At 37.9% G+C, this 21,483-nt stretch overlaps 1 protein-coding gene and 1 pseudogene across 1 annotated transcript in view; one reads left to right on the top strand and one right to left on the bottom strand.

Moving 5' to 3' along the window:
* Nucleotides 1–21,483, bottom strand: part of MOB1B (MOB kinase activator 1B) — a 52,151-nt gene that overhangs the window by 21,183 nt on the left and 9,485 nt on the right. The gene's annotated exons all lie outside the window — the stretch shown is intronic.
* LOC112405591 (39S ribosomal protein L20, mitochondrial pseudogene) lies at nt 4,377–7,935 on the top strand (annotated as a pseudogene).

Here is a 21,483-nt window from a genome sequence, read left to right as displayed (position 1 = left end):
TATTTTACATGCAATATCCCATTTAATCTTCATAACTCTATGATGTACATGCTATACTTTATTTTATGGGTAACAAAACTGAGACTTAAAGTACTTAAATAATTTGCTCAAGCTTATAATATTGGTAAAGTAGGAGCCAGAATTTAAATCTAGGATTTAAATATTTAAAGCCCATTCTTTTATCCACTAGCCAACACTACATGATGCTTACCTTTATTTTCTATCCAATTATTTCTATTTTCTTCCTCTATCACCAAAGTTTAATCAAGTCACTTATGAAACAACACAAGGCTAATTTGTACTGAGAGTGTCATTAGTAGGTACATTTTTAAAAACAATCTTCAAAGTACCTAATTCCATTTCCTCTCTTCACACCTCTTCTAATTTATATGAATATTTAGTACTGCCATTAAGGAAAAATACAATTTCACGAGAGAGTAATTTCCCCTAAAAGGTTGCCAAACACATCTGTACTTTCAGAAACACACATATGCACCAGCAAAAAATGTTAGAAACTGTCAAAATCAAGTAGAATGGGTTCTAGACATAATAAAGTCAAAGGCTAAAAGCTATGAGTACCAAAAATACAATCTTGATTCAGAAAGTCAGCAATCTGAACAGACATATCTATAAATACATTTCTACCTTACATCCTTTTAAAATCACTAATCACTGGTGGTGCTGTTGCTGTTATTGTTAATGTTACGAGAGTAAAAAAAAAAAAAGAAACCCTCAATATTTCTGGAAAGCAAGAAAGAAGGCTAAGAGAAGATCAGAAATTGAGGAAATCTGCTAAGATTAAAAAGTTGATGAGATACAGTGACAGTGAAAGTCTGAAAAAACCTAGCCTAGAACGTGCCCAGTAGAAGACTCAGTGAACACGCCCAGTAGAAGACTTACCTTCTTAGTGAACGTAAGAGTGGTTCCCACTGTGCTTCAAGCTCAGAATCTGGACTACAGGAAAGTGAAAGGACTGTAAGAGACTCTTCAGGAATTATATAGGACTGTGATTCAGAGTCTCTGAGCAAGTGAATCCCAATACCCTCCTCTGCTGACCTTTTTCTGAGCAGTAGGCAAGTGGCAGCAGGTATTTAACATTAGGCTAAAGCTCAGTGCTTTCAGGACGAGCAGGTTCCTCTGTAGGCAATTTACTAAAATTAAAAATTCTGTTCTGTGAAAGACACTGTAAGGTACACAGACTAGGAGAAAATCTTTGCAAACCATATATCCAATAAAGCACTTGTATCCAAAACATACAAAAAGTTCTTAAAATTCAACAATAAGAAAACAACCCAAGGAAGAAATGGGCAAAAGATATGAACAAACCCCACCAAAAAAGATAAACAGATGGCAAATAAACATATGAAAAGACAGTCAACATCATTTGTCATCAGGGAATTGCAAACTTAAATGAGATACCATTACACACCTATTAAAGTGGCTACAAGCCAAAAAACTGACAATACCAAAAGCTGATGAGGATGCAGAGCAACATTCATTGTTGGTAGGAATGCAAAATGGCACAGCCACTTTGGAAGACAGTTTGGCTGTCTTCCAAATTTGCTACAAAGCTAAACAGAATCTTTCCATACAACCTAGCAAACCCACTCAGGTATTTACCCAGTTGAGCTGAAAACCTATGTCCATCCAAAAACCTGCCTGTGAGTGTTTATAGCAACTTCGATCATAGTCGCAGAAGTGGGAAGCAATCAAGATACCTTTCAATAGGTGAATCAATAAACTGTGGTACATCCATAAAATGGAATATTATGATCAGAGATTAAAAAGAGACAAGCTATGAAGCCACAAAAAAAAAAACAAAACCATGAAGAAGCCTTAATTGAATATTGTTAAGTGAAGAAAGTCAGACTGAAAAGGCTACATAGTGTATGATTCCAAATACAAGGCACTCTGGAAAAGCTTTAGAAACAGTAAAATAATCAGTGCTTGCCAGGGGGTCAGGGGAGGGGAGGAGAGATGATTAGGTATATTACCAAGAAAACTGAAATTTATGTCCACAAAAACTTGTATATTAATGTACACAGCACCATTATTCATAAGAGCCAAAAAGTGTGAGCAGCCCAGAAGTCCATCAACTGATGCATAGATAAATAAAATATGGTATATTCATACAATGGAATATTATTCATCCATAAAAAAAGAATTAAGTACTGATAACATGTTATAACATGGGTGAATCTTGACAATATTATTATGCTGAGAAAAAAATTCAGACACAAAATATGAAGTATCACATTTTTTATGATTCCATTCATATGAAATGTCCAGAAGAGACAAATCCATTGAGACAGAAAGGAGACTAGTGGTTGCCAGGGGCTGGAGAAGAAGAAATGGAGAATGACTACTAACGATACAAAGGTTTCTGTTGGGTGTGATAAAAATATTCTGGAATTAGTGGTGATGGTTGCACAACTTTGTGAATATACTAAATCCACTGAATTGTATACTTTTTATTTTGGCTGCAACACGCAGCATGTGGGATCTTAGCTCCCCAACCAGGGATTGAACCTGTGCCCCCTGTAGTGGAAGTGCAGAGTCTTAACCACTGGACCACCAGAGAAGTCCTGGACTGTATACTTTTAAGGAAGAATTTTATAGTATGTGAATAACAGCTCAACTTTTTTAAATGTTTAAAGAAAAACCTTTACTATTAAAAAAAAAAGGAGCCTCCCAATAACATTCCTCACCAGTTCAATAAGTCAGTTTCTTTCATCCATTTATTCACTCTTGCATTCCTTCATCCAACTAGCATATTCTGACCACCTACTATATTCTAAGTAGCACTGTTCTAAGCCCTGGGACACAGCACTGAACAAGAGAATCTCTACTTTCATGGTGGGGAGAGAAGGTAGAAGAAAAAGTAAAACCAACAAAACACTACTGGGTAGTGGTAAGTGCTATGATGAAAATAACAGAATGATGTGACAAATAATGTAATGTGACAAGGTACTATATTAGGTTAGATAGTTAGAGAAGGCCTCCCTAAGGCCAGAAAGACAAGAAGAAGGAATCAGCCATGGAACGATCTGGGGAAGAAGGAAGAGCATTCCACACTTATAGGATAAACTAGCACAAAAGTGACTTTTTCAAGGAAGAGGGGTTAAGAAGGTAATGGTGATGAAGGCAGCATGAATGATGGCAACAGTGGTATAAGAAATCAGAGTCTTGTAGAACCACACTAGCTAAGACTTTAGAGACCAAAGTATGGAATTTAGATTATCATTTTAAGTATAAATGTGCAGACTTTGCAGATTAAAAAAAAATGGAAGTATAACATGACAATTTAATGGTCTAAAAAAGATCATTCTAGTTGCCATGTAGAGAATGGACTGGGAGGAGGGCAAAAGTAGAAACAGAAAAGCCAGTTACGAAACTACAAAGAAGAAAGAATGAAAGAATGATCGCTTGGACAAACAGGGAGAGAAAGATGAAGCCAGATTCCAATATTTGTAGGTAGAACCAACAGGACTCACTTTGGATTTCAGAATTTGTGGAGAGTGGTGAAGAAAAGACCATCAAGAAAGACTCCTAGGTTTTTAGTATCAAGCAGGTAGAAAATGAGCCATTTATTGAGATAGGTCTGGGGAGATGGATTTTGCACAAATTGAGATACCTATTAGACATCCAAATGGTTAAGTTAGGCAGGCAATTGTACCTACACGTCTCAGGTTCAGAGGAAAAATAAGACTGAAGGTAACTAATACTCTTGGCATTCTCACTGGTTAGCACAGTGCCAAAAGATGCACTAGTATATTATTAAAACAAGTATTTTATAAGCTATGAGAAGTCCTATAGTAAAGAAAATTGCTTATGGTTTAGCTCAGGGCTTCCCAAACATCTTTAGTCATGGAAACTTTTCTTCCACATGTTAACATCTTGCTCCTTAACACACATTAGGGACCACTGCACAAGTATATTAAACTGCTAACTGCGTTACCTCTCAATTTTCAGCATATTCCTAACACTTCAATTGTATAAAGTGTAACTCCATGACTTCATGCAAGAACAGGTAGAGGGTTGGTCAATTCGCTATTTAATACCCCATAAAATTTTATAATCTAATCCTTAGAAAATAAAACACTTCACAAGCAAAGGCCAATTAGTTTCTACATCTGTGAAGTTATGTGAGGCATAATTTTAGCTATAGATGAAGACACTAAAGTTTAATCACTCATCTCCAATCACACTCTGAGCTTCTAAGTTGTATACAGACTGCAATTTTCTTTGCCCAGAACTGAATTCATTATTCAGTAAATAGGTACTAAAACCACAGGAGATTTTAGGAAGTGCCCATAGTTGAATATCTAGGTGATTTCCATGCAACAGCAGTAACTGCATTTTCTGAATCCTCTACAATGCGCTGGACTGTTAGAAGGAAGAAACCAAAACTTGCATATGCAGAGCTCAGAATGAGCATCAACCTGCAACTGAGTTGGCAGTAATTCCAAATATACTGATATTTCAACCAAGAAACACCCAGGGAGCTTGAACATCACTTCTTTTATAAAAACTTTTCCTAACCTTCCATGAAAACCTCTCCATCCTCTCTTCTGTCTCCTTGTAGCTTAAAACACCTGTAACATATCTATGTGTTTGTTCTCTTTCAGATACCTCTTTTGAATAGGAGGCTGTGGCCTCTTCATTTTTGTAACTACACTGCTCAATGTGGTATCTGGGATACAGAATAGGAAAGGGCAAAGGATTTGGAGTAAAGACCCAGTTTCAGATCCTGTCTTCGTAACTTACTAGCTGTGAAATCTTAGATAAATCATGTAACTTCTCCAAGCTACAACTAAACACTGGACATGACATCACCAATTTTGCAGGACCATTATGACAATTAAATGAATGAATACATTTAAAGCAGCTTAATTTTTTAAAATAAGTTTTTACATTCTTTTTTTAACATTTATTTATTTTATTATTTTTTTGGCTGTGTCAGGTCTTAGCTGCGGCATGCGAGGTCTTCGTTGAGGCACGCGGGATCTTTCATTGCAGCATGCGGGTTCTTTGTTGCAGTGCCAGGTTTCCGTCTAGTTGTGGCGTGCGAGTTTTCTCTCTCTAGTTGTGACACGCAGGCTCCAGGGTGCATGGGCTCTGCAGTTGTGGAGCGCGGGCCCCAAAGCACGTGGGCTCTGTACTTCGCGGCATGAAGGCTCTCTAGTTGTGGTGCGGGAGCTCAGTAGTTATGGCGCGTGGGCTTAGTTGCTCCATGGCATGTGGGATCTTAGTTCCCCGACCAGGGATCGAACCCGCGTCCCCTGCATTGGAAGGCGGATCCTTTACCACTGGGCCACCAGGGAAGCCCCTAAAGCAGCTTAGTTTTAAGGTAGCTCTCACACAGCAAATGCGCAGTATAGGAAATGACAGCTTAAAAATGCTCAATGAATGAAGGACTATATGTATATGCATTTATACGTATACATATACACACACATATAGATAATCATCACTTTATCCCTGTATCAATCCATTCAGTCTACTATAACAAAATACCACAGACTGGGTGGCTTATAAACAACAAAAATTTATTTCTCACAGTTTTGGTGGCCAGAAGTCCAAGATCAGAGTGTCAGCATTGTCAGGCCCTCTTCCGGGTTTCTGACTGGCCACTTCTCACTACCTCCTCATATGGTGGAAGGGATTAGGGAGCTCTACAAGATCTTTTTCCTAAGGGCACTAACCCCAGTAATGAGGGTGGAACCCTGAAGACCTAATCACCTCTCAGAGGCCTCACCTCCTAAGACCATCACATTGCACATTAAGATTTCAACTTATGAATCTGGGCGGACACATTCAGACCATAGCAATCTCCCTGCCATACTTCTACTAATCCATAAAGGGTCAGATTAAAACAGTACCTCCTCATGCTTACTCGTTTTCATTTTTCTTTCTCTCTCTCACTAGACTGTGAGTTACTCAAGAATATGGATCATGTCTTGGTCATCCTTGAATCCCGAGAATCTAACAAAGAACCTGGGACATAACAGGTTTACTAATAAATGTTTATGATCTTAAATAATGATACTGAAAGGAGAGAAAAATCTTGTTCTTATTGCAAGGAGCAATTGTTCTCAGTATTAAAGAAAGGGATTGACCCATCATCTTTATTTGGTGCAACAAATCTAAAAGATTTTAAACTACAGCAAAAGAAGTAACAGATGGATTGGGGAGATTTCCTAACCCTGACACCAAAATTTCATTTTCAACCGTAGGTCCTTTAACTCCTAGAGGAAAACATAGGCAATACACTCTCTGACATAAATCACAGCAATATCTTTTTCGATCCATCTCCCAGAATAATGGAAATAAAAACAAAAATAAACAAATGGGACCTAATTAAACTCAAAAGCTTTTGCACAGCAAAGGAAATCATAAACAAAATGAAAAGACAACCCACAGACTGGGAGAAAATATTTGCAAATGATGTGACCAACAAGGGATTAGTCTCCAAAATTTACAAACAGCTCATGAGGCTTAATACCATCAAAACAAACAACCCAATCAAATAATGGGCAGAAGACCTAAATAGACATTTCTCCAAAGAAGACATACAGATGGCCAAGAGGCACATGAAAAGATGTTAAACATCGCTAATTATCAGAGAAATGCAAATCAAAACTACAATGAGATATCACCTCACACCAGTCAAAATGGCTATTATCAAAAAATCCACACACAATAAATGCTGGAGAGGGTACGGAGAGAAGGGAACCCTTATACACTGTTGGTGGGAATGTAAATTGGTACAGCCACTATGGAGAACAGTATGGAAGTTCCCTAAAAAGCTAAAAATAGAGCTACCATATGACCCTGCAATCCCACTCCTGGGCATATATCCAGAGAAATGCGTGGCTAAGTAAGTCAGACAGAAAAAGACAAATACTGTACGATGTGGAATCTAAAAAGAAATGATACAAATGAACCTATTTACAAAACAGAAACAGACTCACAGACTTAGAGAATGAACTTATGGTTACCAGGGGGGAAAGATAAGGGGAAGGGATAGTCAGGAAGTTTGGGATCGACATGTACACACTACTATATTTAAAATGGATAACCAACAAGGACCTACTGTATAGCACAGGGAACTCTGCTCAATGTTATATGGCAGCCTGGATGGGAGGAGAGTTTGGGGGAGAATGGATACATGCATATGTATGGCGGAGTCCCTTTGCTGTGCACCTGAAACTATCACATTGTTAATCGGCTATACTCCAATATAAAATAAAAAGTTAGCTGACCCGGAATCGCTGGGGAAGGTGGCGGCGGCGGTGCGACGCTCACCTTGGTGAGCAGAGGCGCGGGCTGCTGGCGCCACGGTCTTCCTCACGGCGCAGCTCTGGCTGCGGAACCGCATCACCGACCGCTACTGGAGGGTCCAGGAGGTGCTTAAGCACGCGCGGCACTTCCGGGGGAGGAAGAATCGGTGCTACCTGCTGGCCGTCAGGGCTGTGACGCGAGCGTTCGTGCAGTGCACCCGAGCCCGCAGGCTGAATAAGAGGAACCTGTGGACGCTCTGGATCAGTCGAGTTACAGCTGCTTCCCAGGAACACGGCCTCAAGTACCCAGCATTCATCCTCAACTTGATTAAGTGCCAGGTGGAGCTTAACAGGAAAGTACTTGCAGATCTAGCCATCCACGAACCAAAGACTTTGCTTTGGCCAAAAGGAGGCGACAGGACGGATTTGCTGCTGCCTTGGGGGATGGGAAGGAGCCCGAAGGCATTCTTTCCAGGGTGGCACAGCACCTCTGAGGGGGATACTGACACCCACTGACTGCCCTTTGAGGCTGAGCATCTTAGGAAGTTTTTTTCTTCCCCCATGTGATGATTATACTAAAATAGGGACTAAGAGTTATTTGTCAACAATGAGTAAGTTTGACTTGCATTTGTGTTAATTTACATTTCAGTAACAGGCCCGAGAGAAAAGGCCTTATCTTGCCTCTTTTGGCACAGGTTCAGAAATCTCACATGGATTGTGTAAATAAAATCTGTGTGGAACGCAAAAAAAAAAAGTTAAATAAATAAATAGGTCAATCAAAGCAAGACATCTCAGTCAAAGCAAGCCATCTCAGTCAAAGCAAGCCTACTCCTCCCATTGGGGGGAGGGGAGGGGGAGGGAGGAGGTAGCTCTTATTTTTCATTTTATTTAGTTATTTGTAAAAAATAAATAGGTTGCGGTTTCCTCCCATAGTTTAGAGCAATTTAACTTTACTTTAAAAACTAATAAGCACTTCCTTGTAGTAACAGGATTTTTTTTTCCACCAAAGTAAAAGTGGAGAATTTCCCTGGCATCTATTTCAAAACCACAGCTCACCATAAACAGCACAACAAAAGATCAAGTCTGCAGTCTTGGCAGTAATGGAACAATCTTTACATCAGGTACAGATCTCAAGTTAACAGTAGAGCAAAGATTCACCTACAACTCCTATAGTCCATCATTTGCCTGCAAATATGAAGCAGTAACACAATAGGTATCAACTCAGTGACAAAGCAGTTTTACTGGTCTAAATGCTTTGAAATTAAACTCTTACAATAAAGCCAGCCTGACTAGGAAAAAAAAGACAAAGTTAAAATCAGATGGAGCCTACTCATCCTTATCTCATACACTTTTAACTGAACTTTCTTTTTTTTTTACCAGTCATCCGTAGAGAATTAATTCAAGGGTGATTTTTCCTCAGGAAGCTTCACCGATATCCTAAGCTATGTAGCAGTAACACAATAGGTATCAACTCAGTGACAAAGCAGTTTTACTGGTCTAAATGCTTTGAAATTAAACTCTTACAATAAAGCCAGCCTGACTAGGAAAAAAAAGACAAAGTTAAAATCAGATGGAGCCTACTCATCCTTATCTCATACACTTTTAACTGAACTTTCTTTTTTTTTACCAGTCATCCGTAGAGAATTAATTCAAGGGTCATTTTTCTTCAGGAAGCTTCACCGATATCCTAAGCTATGTTAAGGATGCCTTCTCCATGTTCATACAGAACACTAAAATGTGTCTCTATTTTACAATGCGCCATGAGATTCTCAAAGGCAAGGACTGTTTCAAGCCATCACTGCATCTCCAGAACCTAGCAGAAGGCCTAGGTCAGAACACATCCTCAACAAAAGTTTGTTGAGCTAAACTGATAAAGGACTCCAGGTCAAAAATGGTAAAGTAAAAGCAAACATTTTGACAACATTTGCTAAATTTATATTTTGAGTTTATACAAATAGGCCCAGTCATAATAGATACAGAAGCATAGTACATACTATACATGCATAGTTGTAGCTAAGTACGTAAGATGGAAATACCTCCTGTAATGTTCTTAAAAATGTATACAGTTTTTTCTTTACTGACCTTTTTACCTCTAGTTCTTAATCTATTTTGAGCCTCTGATAATCTGAAAGACATTATGAACCTTCTCTCTAGAGACATAATATTTTGCATACAGGAATTCAGGGAAGTGCTAAAACCTGCTCATAAACCCAGAAAAAGAACTCCTGCCCTAGTCTGTCTCCCTTCTCTCAGGCTACCATGAGAACATTCGTTTTCTCCTGAAATCTTCTAAGAGCTCCACATTTATTTTCTAATCCTTTAGATGTATTCTTTTGGATAAAAACACACAGATGTTAGGATGATAAGTATAGGTCTTTTAGTCAATTAAAAACATCTACAGTTTGTATTCTATGGTTTATTCTTTTTCTATTAAATAGTAACTCTAATAGAAAGCTTTGTTCATATTTGTACAATAATTTACATTAAAGTTCAAAACCACGGCATTTATAAGAAAGTCAATGCATTAAATTAATAGTTTTAAGAAAAGAAGAAGCCCATGTTAATGCCTATAAAAACTGATAAAGTGTCCTGGAAAACAGGAAAAGCCATTTCTTTTATTACTGGAACTGGAGGAATATATTAGAAACATGAATACAAAAGTTATAAATCATTTTTCTCCTATAAATCTAATTTCAAATGCAGCTAACTGGTTTTTGTTTGTTGCTTTTTTTTCTTTTTTTAATAAAACAGAGATAATTCCTGATTTGGAGATAAATTTTAACCAATGAATAATTCAGGTCAAAGGAATTAAAGTTTAAATGAGATTTGCTAAAGCACACTCTAGAAGCATAATCTGAATAATCTGGAGTACCAGTGAGGACTGATAATAAACAATAAATAAAAGCTCCTTGCAGCTCAAATTTACATTAATCTGTACTTTTGTAAAAATTAGAGTTATTGAACTCTGTTTGGTGGAAAAGGACTCTTAGACTCACTGCCTACTAATACATTGCAGTAACAAAGAACTCAAAAAACATTAAGTAAAAAAAAAAAAAAAAAAAAAAAAAAAACATTAAGTAGTTTAACACAGTGATATAATTTCCTTTCTCTTAGAGACACCACAAAACTGTGGATGCTTAACAGAACATGGTAATAAAATGGATCAATACCTATAAGAAGACTATTCTGAAGAGTGATGGTTAAAGATGGTGGGCTGAAAACACACATTAGCTTCCACTCCCTACTCAAAGTGATAATAAAGTGAATTTAAAAAAAAATCAATCCCATAAGGATAAAAAGAATAAAAGAGGAGAAAACAACAATTTTACGAATTAGAAAGTAGATGAATAAATAACTGAATTAACATACCTAAGGAAGGATTTCCCTGGTGGTGCAGTGGTTAAGAATCCGCCTGCCAATGCAGGGGACACGGGTTCGAGCCCTGGACCGGGAAGATCCCACATGCCGTGGAGCAACTAAGCCTGTGTGCCACAACTACTGAAGCCCGCAAGCCTAGAGCCTGTGTTCCACAACAAGAGAAGCCACAGCAATGAGAAGCCTACGCAGTGCAATGAAGAGTATCCCCCAATCTCTGCAACTAGAGAAAGCCTGCGCACAGCAACGAAGACCCAATGCAGCCGAAAATAAATAAATAAATTTTTAAAAACCCACACATATCTAAGGAAACTTAACCCTAAACTTGGAAGCAACCCAATTTATACAATAGATCCCATAAAAGATTCAGGAATCAGTACAAGTAGGATACTCTGGAAGTAGGAGTGAAGATGGAACAAGACTTCCACAGTCTGTTTAAGGAGTTACACACCCAGACCCCCTCTGCAATCTACACAGTAGGCTTCTGTACTACCTCCCATCCTAAGAAAAGACTAGAAGCTAAAGGTTTATTCTATGAAGAGGTCAAAACAGAGAGGGTGTCTGCCTTGGCAGATACAGTCACAGGCACAGTTGCGGGCAGATGTACCATATTTAACACTGGGTGATTAGATGAGTTTAAAAAAATCAATGTTGAGACCCCTAGCCTTTTCCCCCAGCAGGATCCCCAGAACCTTGTAGTCAGGATAATAATCTCCAAGCGAAGACCAACTGTGCTCTTTTTTTTTTTGGCAAATCTGACCACACCACATAAAGACCTAGAAAGTACTTTATCCTAGGGGTTCTTCAAGGTAACAGCCTAGCCATATCACCCTTCAGCAAATCCCACAGTTGACATGCCCACCACACACATGCACAGAGTTCCAATTCACTTTTCAGTTGTCCTACTTGTAAATAAAAGCAGAAAGCAAAAGGGTTACCAGGTCTTGAGGGAAGCCTCTAATGTGAAACAAGACATCAAAATAGACAGAAAAAAGCAACTAAAAGGATAAACAATGGCAAAGAATAAAAATGCCCCCCTAAAATTAATATACTCAGTGATAGGAAAAAAATATTGCTTCATGAAATGAGAAAGGAATACTATATATAAAAAAGAAAAGAAGACCCTTGAAATTTTTTTAAACGGTAGCAGAAATGAAAACCATAATAGAAAGAATAGAATATAAAACTGAAGTAATCTCTCGGAACGCAAGCATAAAAAACAAAGAAAGAGATGTAAGAGAAAAATATCAAGGATCTGTCCAGGAGGCCCAGTATCCAAGTAATAAGAATTCCAGAAATGTATAACAGAAAAACAAGGAAATATTTTATCAAGAAAATACTTTATCAAGGAAATAAACCAGGAAATTTTCCCAGAATTGAAAATGCCTTTTTATTTATTTATTTTTAAATTCTTCTCAAGTCCTTCCTTCCTCCCTCTCTCCCCCCTCCCTCCCTCTCTTCCTCTCTTCCATCCGTCCTTCCTTCTTTTCTTTCTTAGCTTTAGCATGCATATGGGATCTACTTCCCTGACCTGGGATGGAACCCGGGCCCCCTGCATTGGGAGTGCAGAGTCTTAACCACTGCACCACCAGGAAAGTCCCCCAAATGCCTTTTTTAGACTGAAAGAGAGACCACCAACTCAGTGGATGAAAATAGACCCACAACCAAAGATGCAATTATGAAATCTCAGAAAAAAGAGAACTTAAAATTGTCCAGAGGAAAAAACAAGTTTCATACAAAGTATCAGAAATCAGAAAGGAATCTGGACTTCTCAATAACAAGTAGAACACCTCATCCATATAAATTAAAATTAAAATTCTGTGGGAAAATTTACAGCCTAGAACTTGATACGTTGACATAACATCAAGCAAGTATGAAGGTAGAATATATTTCTAGACACATGAGGTCTCAAAATATTAACATTCCACTTACTGTTTTTAGTTAGCTTTTAGACAGTATGCCCCAAATAAGGGAGTAAACCAAGAGACAGGATGTGAGACCCAAGAAAAGAAGAAATCCAACCAAAAACCATGCAAAGGGAATCCCCAGAATGAAGGTGAAGGTAGATTCCAAAAATAACAGCTACACGAGATTAAGAAGATAAAGTGAGAGAATCTGAATGTATTTGAAGGTTAACTGAGGGAATGTTTGGGGATTAAAAAAAGTATTGACTACACAGAAAATAAAACAAAAAATTTCCAGAAACACATAAAGTCGTTCAGGAAAGGAAAAATAAAATTACAGTACATATACTTGGCTCAACTGTCAACAGTGTTTATATAGTATTAACTGCTATACTGAGAAGCAGGCAGGATGGGATGTGTGTGTATATATATATATGGTATGGGAGGGGGTGATAGTCTCTTCTTCCATAATAAGAATTCAATAGTTAATGCCTAGAAATGAAAAAATCAATATGTAACAAGATAAACTAGTTAGAGATAAGAAATTAAAAATCAGGTAAAAGAGCTCAAATGGCTGTAACTAGAAGCAAGAAAAGACAGATTGTTTTTATGACAAGCTTTATAAAACTATTTGACTCTAAATCATGTACATGTATAATACTGACAAAAATTAAAACTAAAACTTTAAAAGTTTGAAAGCTTAATAAAAAAGTTTGAATGTGTACCAAAACATGGGAATAAAACTGGGCTATTTACAGAAATGTTAATGAACTGCTCTATCTTTAAAATCTAAACATACTGTGCAATGTATTTCTGACCCCAGTATTATTTACAGTATACTATGGATAAGTAAGCCGAAATCACCTATATATATGCAGACTCGTCCTAATGGTTTATTAGCTGGTGGCTGCTATTGCTATCATCCTTAGCTCTATTATCAAAATTGTTTCAAAAACATACATTCACCTTAGAAACTTGCCAGATTCAATCAGTTTGATATACCAATGGTCCCTGAGGAAACCAAAAGCCATCAGTTAAATACACATCAAGTTGAAATTTGTAAAAGTAGCATGCAGCACAGGGTAGTGGGAAAACACCGATGCTGACTGCACCTAGGGCCCTGGAATCACAGAGTACCTCTACTACTTGAGAGACCTTGACCTGATTACTTAGCCTCTCTGGAGACTTACCTGCCTCATCTGAAAATGAAGAAAGCATTATGCTGCAGAGTTGTTTCAAGGATTAGAAACCAGTAAGTAAAGTACTACTGCAATGCCTGGCACAAGGCTCAATAAAAGCCATCTACCGTTATTATTTAACTTGAGCATTATCTACCTCATAAGGAATAGGAGAAACCTTGATTTTACCGTTGCGTACTCTAGACTGGAATCCCTAATTTGCCTTGTATTAGCTGGGTGACTTTGGGTAAGTTACTTAATCGCTCTGATTGCAAAAAAGAGAAATCATATCACCTACCGTGTGGGATGGTTCTGAAAACCAAATGATATGTATAGAAATACAGAGAATAAGTTGGTGCACAATCAGTGCTCAATAATTGATACCAGTTAAATATATCTGTACCATCTCTTTATCCTTCATAGTGAAGGTCCATCATAGACATAAGCTTTGTTATAGCTACACACTGTCCAGGCCTCTCACTGCTGTGGCCTCTCCCGTTGCGGAGCACAGCCTCCGGACGCGCAGGCTCAGCGGTCATGGCTCACGGGCCCAGCTGCTCAGCGGCACGTGGGATCCTCCCGGACCGAGGCACGAACCCGTGTCCCCTGCATCGGCAGGTGGACTCTCAACCACTGCGCCACCAGCGAAGCCCCACACTGTCCTTTTTCAATAAGCAATTGTAGAAAGTGTGAAGTCATGTAATGTCAAAAAATACAACTAAAATAGTAAGACACTTGGAATTCTTGGTATAATCAAGATTAGTCTCATTAGAATTTGTTTATATAACTAAGTGTAGCCTTAGAAAATCACAAGATCCCAGAGTCTCAACTGGTTCATCTAAAAATAAGAGGTTGGAACAAAATCTTCTCTATTCCTAAAAATCACTAAATGTAAATTATTTCTCCAGAGATTTAATCTCATTCTTACCAATCCCACAAGCCACCATAAATCTTTTCAAACACCATAAGGAAGAAACACTGAATGTTGTCAAATATAAAACTGTCTTTTTTAGAAATAAGAAAACGAGGCACAAAAGTATGATTTTACCCAACTTACACACTCCAGGTCACAAGCATAACTGAATTCTTCTATAAAGGAACTGAGGGAAAATATTTCTTCTAATCAAGATTGTTTCATTCTCCCTTTCTGTTCAGAAGCAAGGATTTCCATATTTCAGACCACCAATGGTTTAAGCATGAGCTTATGGTGCCCAAGCATAGGACAAATCATGATGCTTCTAAAGGAAGGCTAAAAACAAGAACGGCTGGTGGCTATCAGTGTGATGTCAAGAAAGTCCCTGTGAAAATAATACACAGATGCAGCCAAACCTGAGAATGCACGGCAAAGAAAGGGTTGTATAAAACTCCAGGCAAGATACAAGTTAAAAAAAAAAAAAAGGCCCCTTTAATCCTAATACAGTCAACTGTAAAAGTGACATTTCACATTATCTGAGATTCAGTAATGCTCCCCAGTACCTGGAAAGGGCTTCAACTGTGACTATTTAAAAGTAAGAGAGAATAACACAAATGAGTGAAAAACATAAAAGAGGAGAAAAAAGTAAAAAACGCATAAAACTAAATGAAAAAATCTTCCCCTCTTCTCTCCAGTTTCTTTTTGAACTAAGTGAAATGTAAATATCAGAACTGCCATAAAAAGAACAAATTCATTAAGGCTAGCAGGGTTCCTCACACACACAAGTATGCAAAGTATTTACTGATAAAGTAATAGTGTTCTGAGTTTTTATAACACATAACTTACCCATGCTTATTATAGTTTGACCCGTAAGTGCTCAAAAACAACAAGCATATAATAAAGGCATATTCTTCAGATTCATAAGCAATTAGACACTACTATTCACTCAAAGTTTGGGGAAAAGATTCTCCACTTTGAAATAATCCAGAAAGAAAACCCCTGGTGAAGCTCTCTATCAAACTCCATGAGAAAGACAATAAATGTGTTGAGAGTAACAAGTGAAAAGCAGTTTTACATCTACCTCCAGAATCTATAGGTCATTTTTACAGCTCCAGGTATGTCATCTGCCTCCCAAACATGTTTATCATTTGCATTAAATTATCAGTTTCCTATCCACATTAAAATATCAGAAAGATAACTTAGAAACAAAAAATCCGATTGGAGTTAAATACCTCATTTTGTAAAATCCACCTCTACAGATAATCTGTGCCTATCTTGGAGAAAATTAATATTTTCCTAGCAAGTTATTAAAGAAATTTAAAATTATATTCTACAGTTACTTTTCATGACTATTAATTTTTAAATTTCACTTATTAAAAAATTACATTCTCAATTTTAACATAAAAGATATAATTTTCCCCTTTTAAATTAAAAGAGAAAAAGGATGATGACAATAAAAGCAAACACCCTAACTATGCAATTAGAAATAAAGGGAACATACAACTCAACAACAAAAAATCAAACAACCCAATCAAAAATGGGCAGAAGACTCAAATAGACATTTCTCCAAAGAAGATATACAGATGGCCAATACACACATGAAAAGATGCCCAACATTACTAATTATTGGAGAAATGCAAACCAAAACTACAATGAGATACCACCTCACACAGGTCAGAATGGCCCACATTAAAAAGTCTACAAATAGCAAATGGTAGAGAGGGTGTGGAGAAAAGAGAAACCTCCTACACAGTTGGTAGGAATGTAAATTGGTGCAGCTTCTATGGAAAAGAGTACAAAGGTTCCTCAAAAAACTAAAAATAGACTTGCCATATGATCCAGCAATCCCACTCCTGGGCATATATTTGGAGAAAACTATAATTTGAAAAGATACATGTACCCTAATGTTCACTGCAGCACTATTTACAATAGCCAAGACATGGAAACAACCTAAATGTCCATCAACAGATGAATGGACAAAGAAAATATGGGGTGTGTGTGTGTGTGTGTGTGTATACACACACACACACACACAAAATGAAATACTACTCAGCCATAAAAAAGAATGAAATAATGCCATTTGTAGCAACATGCCTGGATCCAGAGATTATCATACTAAGTAAAGTAAGTCAGAAAGAGAAAGACAAATACAATATGATATCACTTGTATGTGGAATCTAAAATATGACACAAATGAACTTACTTACAAAACATAAACAGACTCACAGACATAGAAAACAAACTTATGCTTACCAAAGGGGGAAGCGGGTGGAGGAGTGATAAATTAGGGGTTTGGGATTAGCAGACACAAACTACTATATATAAAATAGATAAACAACAAGGTCCTACTGTACAGAACAGGGAACTATATTCAGTAACCTGTAATGAACCATAATGGAAAAGAATATGAAAAAGAATATATATATGTATAACTGAATCACTTTGCCGTATATCAGAAACTAACACAACACTGTAAATCAACTATACTTCAATTAAAAAAGAAAGGAAGAGGGACTTCCCTGGCGGTCCAGTGGTTAAGACTCCATGCTTCCAATGCAGGGGTTGTGGGTTTGATCCCTGGTTTGGGAACTAAGATCCCACATGCTGCGTGGCGTGGCCAAAAAATTTACAGAAAAAAAAAAAGAGAGAGAAGGAAGGAAAAGAGAGAAAGAGGACAGAAATTCTTTGGAAGAATCTTTACTATTAACCTGTTTACTTGGTTATATGTAAAGACATATTTACATATATATGTATATATTTATATATATTTACACATATACATATATATTTATATATATATATTTGAAGCCCAAGAAGCTCTCACAATTATTATTCCTAGCTGTGCGATGCTGGTGGAGATGCAGGGATATGAGCACTCACATTCACTGCTACTGGAACACAATTTACAGTGGCAGATAGGGAATGTGCCTGGCATATATCGATTCTTGAAAAAAGGGTAAAACAACAAGGTCTCTACAAACTTGTAAAATAAAGATCCAATAAATAGGTGTTCCAAATCTTTCTGTGCTCAACAGCCACCTATTTCTAGCTCCCCAAAAGTCTTTGGAAGGGAAAAATTAGAGCAGAATGAAGGGAATCACTCATATCTCCTCCACCTACCACCATGTAAATACTTGAAAATGTCACTGACTTGTTAAAAAAAATTTTTTTTACTTCTAATTTATCTCTCCCTGCACCTCCCCGCCCCATCCCCTTTGGTAAGCATAAGTTTGTTTTCTAAGTCTGTGAGTCTATTTCTGTTTTGTAAATAATTCATTTGTATCATTTTTTTAGATTCCACATGTGATACCATATTAAAAAAATTTTATTACCAAGTATGTAATATACAACAGGCACTATGCTAGATGGTAGAGATTTAAAAATAATTTTTGAAACTGCTGCATCTTCAAAGAGGTCACATACTCTGATGAGGAAGAAAGGCCTGAAAACTGACAAGTACAATATCTTTTTGATACGAGCTATAATAAGGACTATGGAGGACACTGAAATGGTATCGAACAAATTGGTAAGGGGACAGAGGTCAGGGAAAAAGAGTTGGCTCCTGAACTAAAGAAATGGAGGTGGGATGGAGAAGGGCTCCAGCCAGAACAGGATCAGCACTTAAAAAAGCAGGCAGAAGTGGGAAAAATGCATGTTGAAAGAAATGCAAATAAAATGGCTAAGCTCAGCGCAGGGAATACACGGAAGGAAGGAGCAGATGAGGCTGTAGTGTTAACAAACAGCATTATCATGGGTGCTCTTTATGACTTGGGACTCTGCCAATCACTTCCAGCCCATTCTAATCCCTACCTGAGAAGCCCAAGTAAACTGCAGGAAGAAACTGGGCCAAAGGATTCCAGCCGCCTCCTTTCCCTATTAAAAAACACGATGCTGGAGTGGAGCAATAGTGGCAACAGTGCAAAATTAAGCAAGGCTGGCCCCCAAATTCATATTTTAGGCCTCTGCCTAAAAATACAGAAGTACATATTTGCAAAACTTCTGCTGTTTTGAATACATGAATATACCAGACACGTAACTTTTATAAATACCGAATGCAACTATTTCACACCTACATCCAAAGAAGTATTCTCACTGGAATATCAATAATATCAATAATCTTTAACCTTCATTAGCCAGTGGACTTAAAACTAACGAGTTTACAACAATTTTACTGAAGAGTACATCCATGTAATATGCTGGTCTCCAATTTTAAGATTCTTGAGGAAAGAGACCACATCTTATTTATTTCTGAATCCCTACCTTTCTCCTCCTACCACCAACACCTAATAACACTTTGCTTTTACACAGGAGACTCCAATAAATATTTATTATATTATGCAGCAATACCATGCGTTTGTCAACACAGCTAAACAACATTTGAATTCAGAAAGAGTTTACATACTGGGCTTGGGAATTTCATGAGCAAGGATACTAACAGTGTTTGCACAGGACCCTCTGGTTGTTGAAAACCTCCATATACATTCTCTCATTTAATTCTTGCAGTTACCCAACGGAATAGGCATTCCTTTCCTCCCAGTAAACAGAGCAAACAGAAGAAATTAAGTGACGTGCCCAAGGTCACATGGCTAGTGACAGACCAAAGACTCTGAAACCCAGGTGTCCTCACTCACAGGCCACTGTTCTTTCCATGACAACCTTCAGTCTATCAAAAATACTTACATATTGAGGACATGTTTGCCAAGCAAGGTACTAACATGCTGGGAAATAAAACAGTGAACAAACGTTATGAAACTTACAGTCCAGGAAGGGGGAAAAGATCTTTAATAATAATTATAAATAATTACAAGTGTGCAAAGACAACCAGAGAACCTAACCTTGAGGGCTATTAAAGAAAATTTTAAAAAAAAATCACTGACATTTGTTAAAGATGGTAAGGCAGATTTTATTCAGGAACAATGAGGTAGATATAGGGACTACTGCAATGGGATTTTACAGTATGGAAGAGAGACGGAGTTCAACTCCAAATACAGCATGGGCAAGAGGGAATGTATAACGAAGAAGCAGGGTGTGGGGGTGAGTGGATAGAAAAATGACTAAGAGGAAATATCAGGGGGGAAAGGGGACGGGGCAGGGGGTGTTGTGTTTCTGGTTAAACTGACCTAACAGGATTCTTTTTTTTAAATAAATTTATTTATTTTATTTATTTACTTTTGGCTGCGTTGGGTCATCATTGCTGTGCGCGGGCTTTCTCTAGTTGCAGGGAGCGGGGGCTACTCTTTGTTGCGGTGCGCGGGCTTCTCATTGCGGTGGCTTCTCTTGTTGCCGAGCACGGGCTCTAGGCACACAGGCTTCAGTAGTTGTGGCATGTGGGCTCAGTAGTTGTGGCTCGTGGGCTCCAGAGCACAGGCTCAGCAGTTGCGGTGCACAGGCTTAGTTGCTCCGCGGAATGTGGGATCTTCCATGACCAGGGCTCAAACCCATGTCCCCTGCACTCGCAGGCAGATTCTTAACCACTGCACCACCAGGGAAGCCCCTGACGTAACAGGATTCTTGCTGAAGACAGGCAGGGGTGATCCATACATCACCTGAGGGATGGTGGCGGAGGAGGAAGCTGATCAGATGTTGATGGTGGTAGGGGATTGTGGTTAACCTGACTAGCAGGGTTCTTGCTAAAACTAGACTTTACAAGGAAGTGCACAGATGGACCTATTAGAATTCAAGACCTGACCAAAGTTTGGCCAGGCAAAGAATCTTTGTCAGGGCCTCACAGAGTCTCTCAAAGACAGAGGTAGTATTATACTGAATCCCAAGGATTTTTTTTTCTCCTTTACCTTACTTTGAATTACTTAACTCAATACACAGGCATCCATCGACTTACTATTGTCTAAAGCTTCTAAAACTTGAAGGTGCTCTTTAAAGGAAGAGATCTTATTAAAATGCATTCTATTTCAAGGATTGGAGTCTGAAATCTTGCATTTCTAACATGCTCCTAAGTGACGCCAAAGCTCCTCACTTTAAGTGTCTAAAGTAGACTTCTCAAGGGTTATAGTTATGGGAGTTCCCTCATGACCTAGTGGTTAGGATTCTATGTTTTCACTGCCATGGCCAGGGTTCAATGCCTGGTCGGGGAACTGAGATCCCACAAGCCATGCAGTGTGGCCAAAAAGAATTCAGAAATAAACATATTTTAAGTTTAAAAAAAAAAGAGTTATAGTTATGCATAGTTATGATCTCCTCAGTCCTGGGGGTGGCCTTCTGTCACCAGAGGGTCAAAAGTAGCCTTTAGTCCCAGCGGTGCTAAATAAAATGACAGTGATACTTTCTTAATACTGAATAAGAAAAAAAAAAAAAAAAAAAAAAAGGTAAAGATATCTCTAGAACCTACAGTTATCACATGACAATACATTCCCAACAGCTTATAAACATGCTACCATTTGAGCAAAAGCTAAAATTTTTTCCCCGTTTTTATTTATTTATTTATTTTTCATCTTGTTTATGGTTTCCTTTGCTGTGCAAAAGCTTTTAAGTTTCATAAGGTCCCATTTGTTTATTTTTGTTTTTATTTCCATTTCTCTAGGAGGTGGGTCAAAAAGGATCTTGCTGTGATTTGTGTCACAGAGTGTTCTGCCTATGTTTTCCTCTAAGAGTTTTATAGTGTCTGGCCTTACATTTAGGTCTTTAATCCATTTTGAGTTTATTTTTGTGCATGGTGTTAGGAAAGGTTCTAATTTAATTCTTTTACATGCAGCTGTCAAGTGTTCCCAGAACCACTTACTGAAGAGGCTGTCTTTTCTCCATTGTATATTCTTACCTCCTTTATCAAAGATAAGGTGGCCAGGGCTTCCCTGGTGGCACAGTGGTTGAGAGTC

This window comes from Neophocaena asiaeorientalis, unplaced genomic scaffold (assembly GCF_003031525.2).
Source record: "Neophocaena asiaeorientalis asiaeorientalis breed wild unplaced genomic scaffold, Neophocaena_asiaeorientalis_V1.1 scaffold148, whole genome shotgun sequence".
Lineage (NCBI taxonomy): Eukaryota > Metazoa > Chordata > Mammalia > Artiodactyla > Phocoenidae > Neophocaena > Neophocaena asiaeorientalis.
This window is presented reverse-complemented; position numbering and strand designations above follow the sequence as displayed.